The sequence below is a fragment of the Trichoplusia ni genome, chromosome 17 (assembly GCF_003590095.1).
Source record: "Trichoplusia ni isolate ovarian cell line Hi5 chromosome 17, tn1, whole genome shotgun sequence".
Taxonomy (NCBI): Eukaryota; Metazoa; Arthropoda; class Insecta; order Lepidoptera; family Noctuidae; genus Trichoplusia; species Trichoplusia ni.
This window is the reverse complement of record NC_039494.1, coordinates 4295807-4309113: the sequence shown is the minus strand read 5'-3', so window position 1 is coordinate 4309113 and position 13307 is coordinate 4295807. Positions and strand designations below refer to the sequence as shown.

General features: G+C 33.6%; 1 protein-coding gene across 1 annotated transcript in view; it reads right to left on the bottom strand.

Annotated features, from left to right (window-relative positions):
* LOC113502422 (putative uncharacterized protein DDB_G0277255) overlaps window positions 1–13307 on the bottom strand; it is a 183257-nt gene that overhangs the window by 69199 nt on the left and 100751 nt on the right. The window lies entirely within an intron of this gene.

The following is a 13307-nucleotide window of genomic DNA, read 5'->3' as shown; positions in this document are numbered from 1 at the left end:
TTTAGAGTCCAGAAAAAGAAAGATACGCTACGCTAAATACGCTTTTCGTGTTTAGGTACATAAAAACTCAATATTTTGAATTTTATCCCTTTACGTAAACACGAAAAGCGATGAGATTAAATCAACTTGCAATATCCCGGAAAGTGCGCAGAAAACCGCGACTAAGCGTTGATGTATAATGGAAAGGCTGGCTTTATTAAATCTGTCAATAAATTAATGCTAATAGCATAAAGCGCACTGAATAATTGACTTAACGTGCTTTTACTAATGAACGGAGTTGCGTATGTAGCTTGTACTTTATGTAATAGCTAGCTAGGTAACTTACTGATAGAAATATGCATGTTAATTAAGGACAATAGTTTATAAGTTTTTTTAAGATTAAAGGAAAGAGCTTAACAGGAAAGTTCTGAAGGTCCAATTTATGGAGATTTCACTTAACCTTGCTTTTATGAGTAAGATAGAATACGAAAATCGTCATTTGTAAGAATATGGTTCAGTAAAGATAACAATAAATGTTGTACCAAAAATAGTACCAAAAAATAATTGAGGTTCATGAGATACACTCTAGTGACAGATGGATGGACAGACGGGCAGACAGCGGTACCTCAGTAAAAGGCTTGGGTTTTTACCCTTTGGATGCGGCATCCTAACGATCGAATCCACCGAACGATTAACGGAACTTGTTATTTAAAAAACAGCAATTTTTCACAAAGACTTATCATAGCATTTCAATACTCTTATATGCAACTTAGGTACAAAACTCAACATCCTACACATAATAAGCAGTTAGTCTATATAACAAGTGTAGTTCACATCGTTTCGTTCCGGTAAACCAGATAGTTAGTGCGATAGTTAGGAAGCGATGAAACCTGTCGTGGGAAAACTTATTACTATCGCTTTAGACAAATTATGGTTAGTTAAGCATTATATTCAATTTGCTTGCTGTTTACGATAGGAAATTTGCGTGCGTAGTTTTTTGTAGTGGCTACATACATATATGATGTGAATGTTGAAAGAAGGCAAGAATAGGATGGATGTGAGACTGGCCAGAGAGATCGAATAAGTAATTTAGGTAAAAATACTATAGCCGTAGCAAGACACATGTAGCCGAGCGGTGTAGGTCACTATGACAAGCCTACTGTGTACGCAGTAGGCTACGCAGGGATCGTATTATACAAAATTTGATTGATTCGTCTTATTTTTAAAATGGTAGCAGAAATATCATCTGTCTCTTAAAATTTGAATTTTCTAACAGTGTTCGCTACATTTTCAGAAAAATGGCCTGGTTGCGGACGGACCAAACACGAAGATGATGCCACAGCAATAGGGTTCCGTTTTACCATTTTAGAAATAAATCCTAGAAGATAGATTTTAAAAATGGTAGGCAGTAACAATTTGACAAAAAGCCACAAAAACAAGACTCAAAATATCAGTCCTCTTTTCGTTTTTTAAGGTACCTATCAACATCAACGAGAGAAACAAAAGCAAGTCGATACAGTCTTACAGTATTCGAGTTCCACATCCGTCGACCACAGCCAGCTCTCAGTTCGACCGCCATTTCCCACCATATTACGTGACCGCAGTCATGTCTGTGATCCTTATGTAAACCATTCACTCTGGCATGTTATATTACTGTGTTACCTGTAAGGAATTCCTTTGTACTTTGACAACTGTTAATGATTAATGACTGAACGACTTCCCATGAAATTTTGACGTTGTTGTAGTCGCAGTAGAGGATTTCGCGTTTGTTTTATTAAGCCTTATTACATTGTTTATTTTTGTTGAGTTTTAACTGTTTTGCGTATATATTATCTAACTAGTGAATAAATAGCAGAAAAATAGGACATCAGAAAGATATATTCTTTGGGGTTTATCGTGTTAAAAATAACTTTAATGGTTTTAAAGAAAAAATCTAAATAACAAGAAGGCAGAAAAATTTATCGATGAAATTAAAACGCACATTGACTAAGCGAATATATCGGAACATATTTTCATTTATGTACCTACTCGATGAATTATAAATTTTCGTATTTAAAATGAATGAAATCTAAAATTTTAAATCATTAACACCAAAAAATTAAAATGTCAATACCTCTCAAAAGGGTATTGACGTTTTAAATGACTCAAACAGCCCTCGATTTCACAAAACAGATTTGTGAAAATTGAATTTTCAGCCAGACAGTCTGTCGCCCATTGATACGAGAGCTTCCGATCTACTGAAAGCTGACTGAAAGGATATTGCATTTGTTTTACAGTTCACTCGCATGTTTTAGACGGTTTTTGGATAGCTCTATAAATTGAAATGTAATGTAAAATGCATAAAAGCGAGATAATTGCGTCAGTACTGAATAATTTTGGTTTTTCAGATACTTTTTTCAATCAATAGTCAATTTACGGTTGGTATTTTACTTAACGTGTTAAGTTAATGACTTATAAAAGTTAAGGTTTCCTTGTACATCATATAAAATCATGTAATTTGGCTATCTAATCCTACTCTTAAAAATGTAGAACATGACAAAAGTTTAATTCCAAAGCCGTAATTTCGTAATTTATTTAAATTTAAAAAGCTGTAATTTCAAAATGGCCGTCTGTCATTTCCAGTGACGTCATTAGTGATGAGAAAACTCTGTAGAAGGAAAATATTTCTTAGGAATGGACTTTTATCAAGATTTGTGATAAGTCATTACGGTCGAAATCTTTACGACTTGTTAAAATGCAACCTCTTTTAAGTACCAAACCTCATTTGCGGACCTATTTTATTCATGCCAGTATTGTAAAGTAGAAATGTAACGTTTTTATTCCTATTTTAAAAAGTGACAAAAAATATGGAAGATTAATTGACATAAACGTCCCCGAAACGTTCAAACATTGACCCCAACCAGAAATCCTTGGTTTGATGGAAAAATCTTATCCTTCACACAGCTGGTTTGACAAGTTTTCCTAACATTCGAGTGTTTAAAACAAACATACAGACAAAAGTATCACGTTCACATTATGATTGAAGTTAATAGTCTCAACTAAAGTAGTTAAGTTGTAATAAACAACATTTAGAAATTGCGTTGAAAGAACACCACAATTATTTGCTCATTTTGTTTTAGTTATTTTAATATCTTAGCTTAATAGTCAGAGGCCGTGTAGCAATAAAATACTGAAATGATAAGCAAACGCGTGGGTAGTGCTACAGCAAAAGTGAACCAGTAAATAATATTTAATAGTTATTAATTCAATTCCTGTAAGATAATATTATCGAATAACTTCGAGGCGTTTAAAAACTAAATTCAAGCCTCATCTTAAATAACTCATTTTTAGAGATTACTCAAGCCAATTTTTGAAGTTATATGAGCCAAAATTATAAAGAACTTCAAACATTTATGTTGGTACAATATTAGCTAATCCGATAAACGTAGATTTGCAATTTAAATTTAAGGGAATTTAAACAGTAGGTACATGTAAAAAAATAATAGAGGTGTATGAAAAATAGACGTTGTCCAATTCTCTCTAGCGACACGAGATTTTTTTATATTAGAAATACATTTCTAGTAACTAAAAAATCTAATTAATTTATTAACAAAATACTGTAATCAACTGTCGTCCATACCGTATAAAACCATCCCAAACCAACTTGACCAGACTTGTTCACACCAACGTTCGCATAAAACTTCATAAAACTAGTAATTATACGTCGTTACTCTCTGTGACACAGCACCTTGCCGACGTCTAACAAGAAAACGAGTTCCAACGAATGACATCAACTCAAAATAACAATAAAATAAAACGGTTAATCGTTGCTCGAAAGCTGCCATAATTGTGAGGGAACTATAGATATGCAAAGGAGGCTAGGTACTACTCTTAAAGTATATAGGTCTTTTGCAGTAGTGGGAGCAGGATGGCAGTATACGGTGTAGAGCGTCATCTCTCTCTTACACAACTGCAGTCTTAGTTCAAGATGTGGTGGTAGATGATAGCCTGCAGATATTTGCGACTTTCTAATACTTATCCTTGTAGTACTTAATCTTATGAAAATGTGTTGCGATATTCAATAAGTTTAGCATTGATTAGGAGATTTGCAATGCAAGGATTTTATGTTTATCAAGTGAAAAACGAAAACATTTTGAGAGTATTTTTATTTTCCTTTTTCGCGCTTTGTGCTTTTGCTCAAATGTAAGTAAGATTTATATAAACTACTTACTATATTAAGGTAAAAAATAAAAAAAAAACTTTAGATAAGATACGAAATCAATAAAATAAAACTATCGTAACTCACTCATGAGCGTAAAACTGACCACCGAATACCGAATAACTGTCACGAATCTGTCATAATCCTTGTGACAGTTATTCGGTAACGGCATTCACAAACAGAAATTCGCTTATACACATTTTTTCATGTCAAAGAACTTTTAAAAGTCCTGCGTTAAGCCCGTCAGGTCGATCGGTCGATTTAGCCAAACAGACGAACATCGTTAGGTGTAAATGGCCGAGTGGGCGAGTCCAGTACGAAAGTCAGAGTGTATTTTTGCCACCCATGTTGTTGCAATTATCTCAAAAGGAATGTGAGCCAGGAAGCTGCCTGTAGAATGGTTCTTTCTTATACTTTTTATGTTGAGAATTTTATACCTTATGCAGTAAGATTTTTGAGAGGTCGATCCTTGAACTGGAAATTGTATTTTACTCAAATTAGAATTAATTACTAAACTAGTTGTACATCGAAAGTGATCCCACGGGAATATTAAATTGTGGTAAAACTATCCTATAATGTTAAACCTGGTTATAAACTCTGTATACCAAGATTCGTCTAAATTCGTTCAGCGGTTTTGTGTGATAGGGAAAAACATCCATACATACAAACTTTTCGCATTTATAATATTAGTAGGATATTACGCATAAGTCAGTTTAATAGGTCTTTTTCTGGCAACAGCATGGCAGCATGCTTTTAACAATAGGGATAAAAAGAAAAAATCTCATTAGTCCCTCAGTTAGATAATTGAAAAGTATGAGACACGTATTTTTTCCTTTTTCAGGAAAACTAGAATTGACAAAGATTAACTGCTTTAAAGTTTAGGAGAGGGGGCTTGTGACTTAACGATAGAGTAAAATTTATACTCAATCGTGACGTCACGCGTAAATTTCATTCACTGTAATTTGGTCAATTTATGTTTGCGGGACAAATTAAAAAATACGTATCCATTATTATACAAAAAACTACAAGACGGACACTGCAAAAAAAATTTCATCATCCCTATTATATTTTTTTATTACGATATAAATGCAAATGTTGATTTTTCTTATATAATTGAGTATAAACATTAAATGTTGCGTCAACTAGAAGCTTTGCACCTACAGGTCAAATATAAACTTGTATTACAGTGTTGGCATTAGCAAAAACATGTCTAGAAAACTAGCCAGACCTTACACAAACTAGTAACGCTGCGTAACTCAAATTAAACAAACGAATAGCGAAGAACCGATAACAATCCAACTAATAATACAAACGTGAAAGTTTGACAGGATGTATGTTTGTTCTTTCATTGCGCAGAAACTACTAAACCAATTCGAACGAAATTAGCCCGATAGATAGTTTGTAACTTGAATTGAGATGTAGGATTTCTTTGATCTTCATAAACATTGTCGACCGTGAAAGTTGTCATTTCAAAAAAACAATGATCGTTTCCCTAAAATTTGTTAATTTGACAAGTCAAAGTCACGTCACGATCCAAAAAGGCTGTCAGTTCCACACATTTCAGAATTCCGATCGGTATTAATGTTTGTAATTTATTTCTTGTCTACTAGCTTTGGACTTTAACGAGTGAAACCGCAGGCAATCACTAGTAGTAGTTAACAGCGACATAAAATAGTTCGCCGTTGGCGATTCGATAGGAACAATGGCATCAACAAGACATAAATATGATCAATATGCGATAGGCCTTGTACCACTCATCAGTGTTCATTGATTAAAATTATCTGACTTAGATCGACGTTCATACAATAACTTACGTATATAACTAGAAAGTTCTGTTCATATCTAATATTTGATGATGTTTGTGTGTGAGTTTATGTAACTACTGAATCCTTTTTGATGGTTACGATTTTTTATTATAAATTATAGATATCATATTCGAGTATTTTATAAGATTAAAAGTCGTTATTCTATATGTCCTGTCCCAAACTTTGTGACACTATTTATGATTACTATTTATATAGAAAAAAAATGCGCTTTCGGTGAAGTACATAAAAAACATTGCAAAAGTCGTAAAACTAGATGGCTTAATTACTTTGTTATGAACAAAGCGCTGCAGCGGTTTTATCCAAAGTTCCGCGACATAAACACTTGATTTAAAACGCTGTAAATAACTGGCAACCCTGTAGCACAATGGGAAATAATGGCAACACTGCCCGTTGGGAGCTTGAATATTAATGACAACTACTAACTGTCAACTTCACAGTTACTTCTGAACCCATTATACTACTTTGTGAATTGAATTGGAATTCCATTAGAATGTTGTATATTTAATTTATTTGCCACAAGGCAAATGTCCAACTGTTTGAGATTCCCAGAAAACTTATTTACGTTTACGCGACAAAAATTTTCATTCGTCCTAGTTTGACAGTTGTCTTGATGAGATGTGGCTTAGTTACCATAATTTCCAGAATTAGGTGCTAGGAAACGTGATTTTTAAGAAATTAAGACTAATTCTATTTAGTTAATTCATAAAAGAAACCCTCCATCCATTCAAAAATAAATTAAATATAAGAGAAGGCGGTGATATTCGTAAGGCAGCAGGCAGGGATTGGAGAAAGAGAGCTGAAGATCGTGTTTAGTGGCCTACCATGATAGAGGCCTTTATCCAACAGTGGACTGAGATGGGTCGATGATAGTAATTATAAAGAATCTTTATTCAAGATTGATTGATCTTAAAGTGCTATAAATATCTATAACTACATTCATTCAGATTGACTTTTAATCGTGTCCAAATTATAAAAATACGTCAATAATAATTACATTCTGAATTATTGACATTTCCATATATAGAGACTGATATGAAAATTAACAGCTAGCAACACCGGCAGTAATTCGGTGAACGTTATATTTAAACTGTTTTTACGAAACTTTTTTAACCTTTACTTTTTAAGTTTAATACTTTAGGTATATTTAGGTAACCATTTAATATCGATCGCATTACTTTGTCAAGGTATTTCGTCATTTATTTCTTTCGGAAGAAAGTAAAAGTCGCCATTTTGGATCAGGTGAGTTTTGAGTTACCGCATGTAAGTCCGGTCATGAGTGAGTGGAATGTTGTCAACTATTTAAACAATTTTACCTCGTGATCAAATTTAACTCGATCCATTTAGTTCGGTTTTATAACGCAAAGTAAAGAGTCGAATTTTATCACGAGGTAAAATTGTTTCGTTGCTATCAACATAAAAAAGGCATAAAGAAATATCTTGCTCATTATACAAATATTTGTTTTGGGCGGGAATCGAACTCACGACTACTGGTATAGCAGTCAGGACCAATAACCCACAGACCAACGGTACAGTCATTTAATTCTAGATCGTATTTTATCTACGCATCGATCTTCTATTCGGATGTTAGCCATCATAAAATTAAGTTTTTAACACAGCTTTTACAATATTTCCTAAAGAAAGTACTTTAAAGCACCTTGTGTGGTCTCCATCATATTATCAGGAACGTCAAGTCAAATTTTTTCCCATTAAACTGAACGCACATTAAAGGGTGAGATAACGATTGTTTTTACGATATTCTGAAGTCTCACTGATGTCTTGAAGACAGCATGAGGGCAGCCATTTTGGGAGTTCGTTAGTCATTCGCAAAAAGAAAAGTTATTCCTTTAAGAATGCTTTCTTTCGTACCAGATGATGTAACTTAAATATTTAAAATTTTTGACCTCTTGTTTCTGTTGTAAATTTTCATGAGAGAATACAATCGAAAGATGGGAAATCATCAAATGAGTCTTTCCGATTTGGGTTGAGCGGAAGGGAGTGTCAGACTTCTACTGACTAAAACCCACCCATGTTCCTTCCTTTGCATTTCGTGTACCGGAGCCACGGTAACCGAGGTAACAAGTCCTGTACACTTTAACATTGAACTTATATTAGTACACTCCAGGTACCAGGACTGCATACATCTAAGCAAGCTTACGAGGAAATAATTAAATCAATCAAACATCAATATAAGGTTCTCAATCATATACAAAGCTTCTAATTATTCAATAAAAATAGAGCCAATGTCAAACTGTACTTCGGTACAATTATCAAAGTCACGTACATCAAACAATGCGAACTAAGCAAATTAACATAGACATAACTGGCCTGTGGGCTACATTAGCATAATATTTTATGACTAGACCTTGTGAGCCTTGTATCATCTTGTGTGCCGACAAATAAACTTCAAGTTTATGTAGGCGCCTTCGCTGTGCCATGGTTATGGAAATGTGGGCCTAACATACTCAATACTCTATTCGACGTGTATTTGACTAAAAGATATTCAGCAGTCTGATAATATTTAAAAAAAATAATGAGTCAATAAAAAAATCTAAGATAAAACCCATCAATGATGTTGAAACCTGAAGAAGTGGGGGCTAATAACGTCGCTTGTCGGTAAATATTGAAGTGATAATGATGTGTGATGTCAAACAATATTTCAACTTTCTGTATTATCTTCATGTTATTTTTATTATTTAATTTGACTGTCTATGTGGTGCCGAAGTTTAATGTAAATTTGCGATTCTTTTTGTCATTGCATTTAATTATAAATATTTTGTTTACGTACAAGGTCTTCCATATAAGATATGCCTCTATATCTCTATATTTAGAAGTGTTGATTGATCTTGCAAAGATGATATCATTATGATGACAATGTTATGGCCAATCTTATAAATAATCAAAGCATTGTATATTTCATTCATTAGATTTTATCACACGTACTGTTGCAATAGCTAAGGTCAACCGCCACGATCCTAATTTACTCTGAGATATCATATCCAGTATATTATAATATATCATTATCCAGATATCATATCATATCCAGTCCATAACTTAATAAGCAACCACAGAATTATTACTCACCTTAACATTCGTGGTTTTTCAAACATACTATCATAACGAACTTGTCTACTTTTTGACGTTGACAAACTTTATTAAGCCTCGAATATTAAAAAGATTCAAAGTATGTTTTCTTTACCCTTTTTAAACTCTGGTCGGGACACTGGTCCCGCTTAGCTTGGTGATATCTCTATGAGCGAGGAACACAAACGCGCTACCGGCATGAGCCCGATCCTGGTCCTGGTAAGCTACCCATAATGTTTTTACCCTTGAATTTTTTTTCCAAAGAAAACAACAAATGACTCCTCCCATTTTGCATGGAGCGGAAGGGAGTGTCAGGCATTAACTGACTAAAACCCACACAAGATCTTTACTTCGCTCTTAGAGTACCGGGGCCGCAGTAACCCTTTTCGACAATCCTGCCGGCTCAGCAAGACCCTTGAATCTAAACTACAAAACTATCACCACTATCAAAACTTATCACATATCTTCAATAGCAGGTACCATAAACGCAAAACACTTAAAAACTCCTTTCACAACCTCCCATTCATTCCTTAAATTACCTTTTTAATTAGTAATCAGGCATATAATTTTACCATAATGACCAGTCTTTAGCCTAAGTTGGAGTCTTGAACCAAATGAGGGATCATTACGAGCGCCCTTGTGAACGTCATGGTATTTACCTATGAGTTAAGGTCGTGAAGGTATTTATAAATAGATGTGGTGAGTAGGTTTTGCGTAATGTTAGTCTGTTTGAGTCAGCCGAAAATGATTTTGCCTTTGCCTAAAAATTGTCATTTTGAACCTAATGTATATACTCCTTTAGGGCGTTTTTAAAATAAGGCTTGACCGGGGGTTTCATCTATCCCTGCGTAAGACAAGCGTTTGTGTGATCCACGAATGCTTGTCCTGAGACTGGGTGTCGTTGTACATGTAACTGAATGTTTTAGAAATCCCCAGCGGAACATGAATTTTATAGTCAATTTTTAAAGCAAAAAGGCTCACAGCATAGGACTGGTTCCACAAACCAAAAGAAGCACATAATTACATCCAAATTTATTACCTAATATATGAAATTGGTCGTCTTTCAAGATAAGTTAATTAACTCCTGACACCTAAACTTCGCTCAAGGGTAAGGTAAATGCACGCCTAATGACTAACATTGCGATAATTGATGACACAATCATCATTAACAGTAAGGTAGGGACTTACGGTTAAAGATATTTTATTTCTCAAAAGAATTACAAATTCACTTATAGAGAAAACATATGTTAGTGCAAGGCAATTTATCCACCAGCAAGCGTAGATAAAAACTATAACAAAAAAAAAATGTATCTTAAAACTAACATCACAAAGTACTTTCACATAATATAAATACATTTAGCACGACAATTAAATAAAACAGCAAACAAATTAGAAGAAGGTAGGTTACATTCAAGAAATGCCACAAAAGTGCGATGAGGGTAGGGTACAATTTAATAGATGTTGCGTGTTTACTAAGGCCTACGACATAGTGCAGAAATTAACCGATTTATACATTATTGTTGTTATGAGTTAGTAATATTAATTTATACATTTACATGCGTACGTTTTATGTTTGTTGAAATGAGGACAATCGTTATTTACTATTATTGTATTTTTTTTTATTGACTTGAAGAGACCTTCTACCTATACAGTCTTAGTACTTGAAGTCATTCATACATGTATATTATGTCTTTGAAGCCTTTGATGACTAAGTCATCTTGAGCCATACAAACTAGTAAACTGGAATATGAAAAATAAATAAATATTATTTTGTATGAACAAAAATATACAACCGATTTCAAATAATATATACTTACCCAAATTTGAAGATTTTTTTATGGAACCAAATGAAATATTTTTAAGAATAAATAAAATTGGTTCAGGCAGTCCGAAGTTCTGAGGTAAAAATACGAATCGTGAATGTCTCTATTTTTAACGTCGATTGATAGAAAACAAAAATATATTCGTAAGGAGTATTTGAAACTTAAGAAAATAATGAACAATCGTGAAATAACAGCCGCATAAACGTCAACTCAAAACGAGGATGCTACCAAATTACAATACAATCATTTATAATTATGAAAGCCAACAAAAGCTTTCAAGAAACAGTAGTTCAATACATAACGTCTAAACCACCAACAACAACGAAAAATAAACTTTAAACAACCACAATTAAGTTCATTTTACAACGGTAAACTAAAAAGGAAATAATTATTTGAGCGTAAATATCAAAGAAATTAGCTATCTTTAATATCATCTACCTATAGTGTACCGTACTCGAGAAATTATAATTTGTATGACATAACGAAAAATATTTGACATTTAGCGAGCGAGGTATAAGTCGTTATGTAAGCGGCGTCCTTGCAAGGCCGTCGGCGGTTGCGCGGGCGCACCGGGCATAGCGCAGGTCAAGTCAGAAGGCCAACCGGAAAAAAACATTAATGTATAGTTTAACATCATTTTATTTAATTGTATCTGTACGTTGGTAGCGTGTACTTTGTTATATAGAGATTTAAGTAATAAATGTAAGTGAGTTTCTTCAGTATTGAATAAGTATTTTTTATTTTAGTAAATTTATATTATTTAATAGTAGAATGTGTAAAGGAAGCAGGAGCCATGTTTTTATTATTCGATAATTTTTATATTACTAAAAGTTTTTTATTGCAGGCTGGTTCCATGCGGCCCAAAATAGAGAGTCGTGGAATGTTTTGGGGGAGGCCTTTGCCCAGCAGTGGGGCACAGTGGGCTAGAGAAAAAAGAAGTATTTATAAATAATTGCGTTCTGTTTATTATTTTCTGGTGCAAATCGTTTAATGCTTCACGCCTTGAACAATTGAGTGGAGTCGGACTTCTGATCATAGTTTTGCATATGCTAACATGCAACACGCCGCCCGCCTGCGCGCGATTGCACGTAATTACGCCTTTGTTGTGCTGCTAATCGTGGGAAAAGGATATACAGTGTAGTGATGCGACACTTGTCACTTCAATCGATTGTTTGTTTAGTTCTTTTGCAATAAAAATATCGATATAATTTATGAAAAATATTGTTTCAATAAAAACAATGGACTATTTTCAAGCACATTCAAGCTAGAAAGCTTTGTTACAGATACTTGAATAATCGTATAATGTATATTTGTATAATGCAAAATGGAATATAATAGGATTTTTGATTTTTCTCACCATAAAGAGACACGCAGTATAAATTGAATAGCTTGACTCGACTCATAAAGTTAAATTCAATTATTTTCCCTCCCGATATCTCGATTATCGAATAAATCGATTTCATATCTAAATTCAGTTGTTTAGGTGTAGACACTACTCTAGCGGATATTCTCAGTACATTTTTTATATTTAAGTTAATCTACAAGAAGTAGGAAGTGAGTTAACCGTTCATGTGAGTCACAGTTAAAGCAAGGTTATGACTGATTTATATCATGATAAGAGACACGAATTTATTATGAGGACATTTTGCAGTTTTTTTATTTAAAACAATCGTTTTTAAAGAACATTTAAGCACTGTAACGTTTTTTAGTTTAAATGCAAATTTTACGTAATTTAGTTTAAAAATAGTTTTAACTAAAATACGATACTTAAAAGAGTTTTTTTTTGTATTGGATTGTATGTCAGGGATATACTAATAGTTTTACTTACATTTGTAGGTTTAATATTATAGATTTTAGCAATATCTTTAAGTACCTAATGTAAACATTTGCGTAAGGAATTGAAAACAAATTGTTAACATGTTCCATTAAAACACATAATAGATAAGCTGTTTTTCGATTCCTCCTAGCAACTGACGGGTTTAATAGATTTTTACTTTTCCTACCCCGCCATCCACTCTATTATCTATTATCGAGAACATTTAGGTCAAACCCGACACGATCCATTTACACAATGGATGTCAGTTTTAGGTCACTAACTTACTTCGAATCTGCACAGCTTCACAGAAACTAGCTTGGCGTTAGCATGAAACCGGGCAATGCTGCCAGCCTTCCACACGACTATCATCGACACAAGATATCATCATCGGATCGTATATAAGATCCAATATAAGTTGGTAGGTGTCGTTGAGCATGTGACTTGAATGTTTGTGAAGCCCACCACAACAAGAACTATAGTGCGGGAGTCGTTAAGAAAAGAAAAAAAGTATTTAGTTCCCGTCAGAAACTTGCCTAAAGTAAGAAACAAATACGCAAGATAACGCAAAATTATCCTTAGCGACG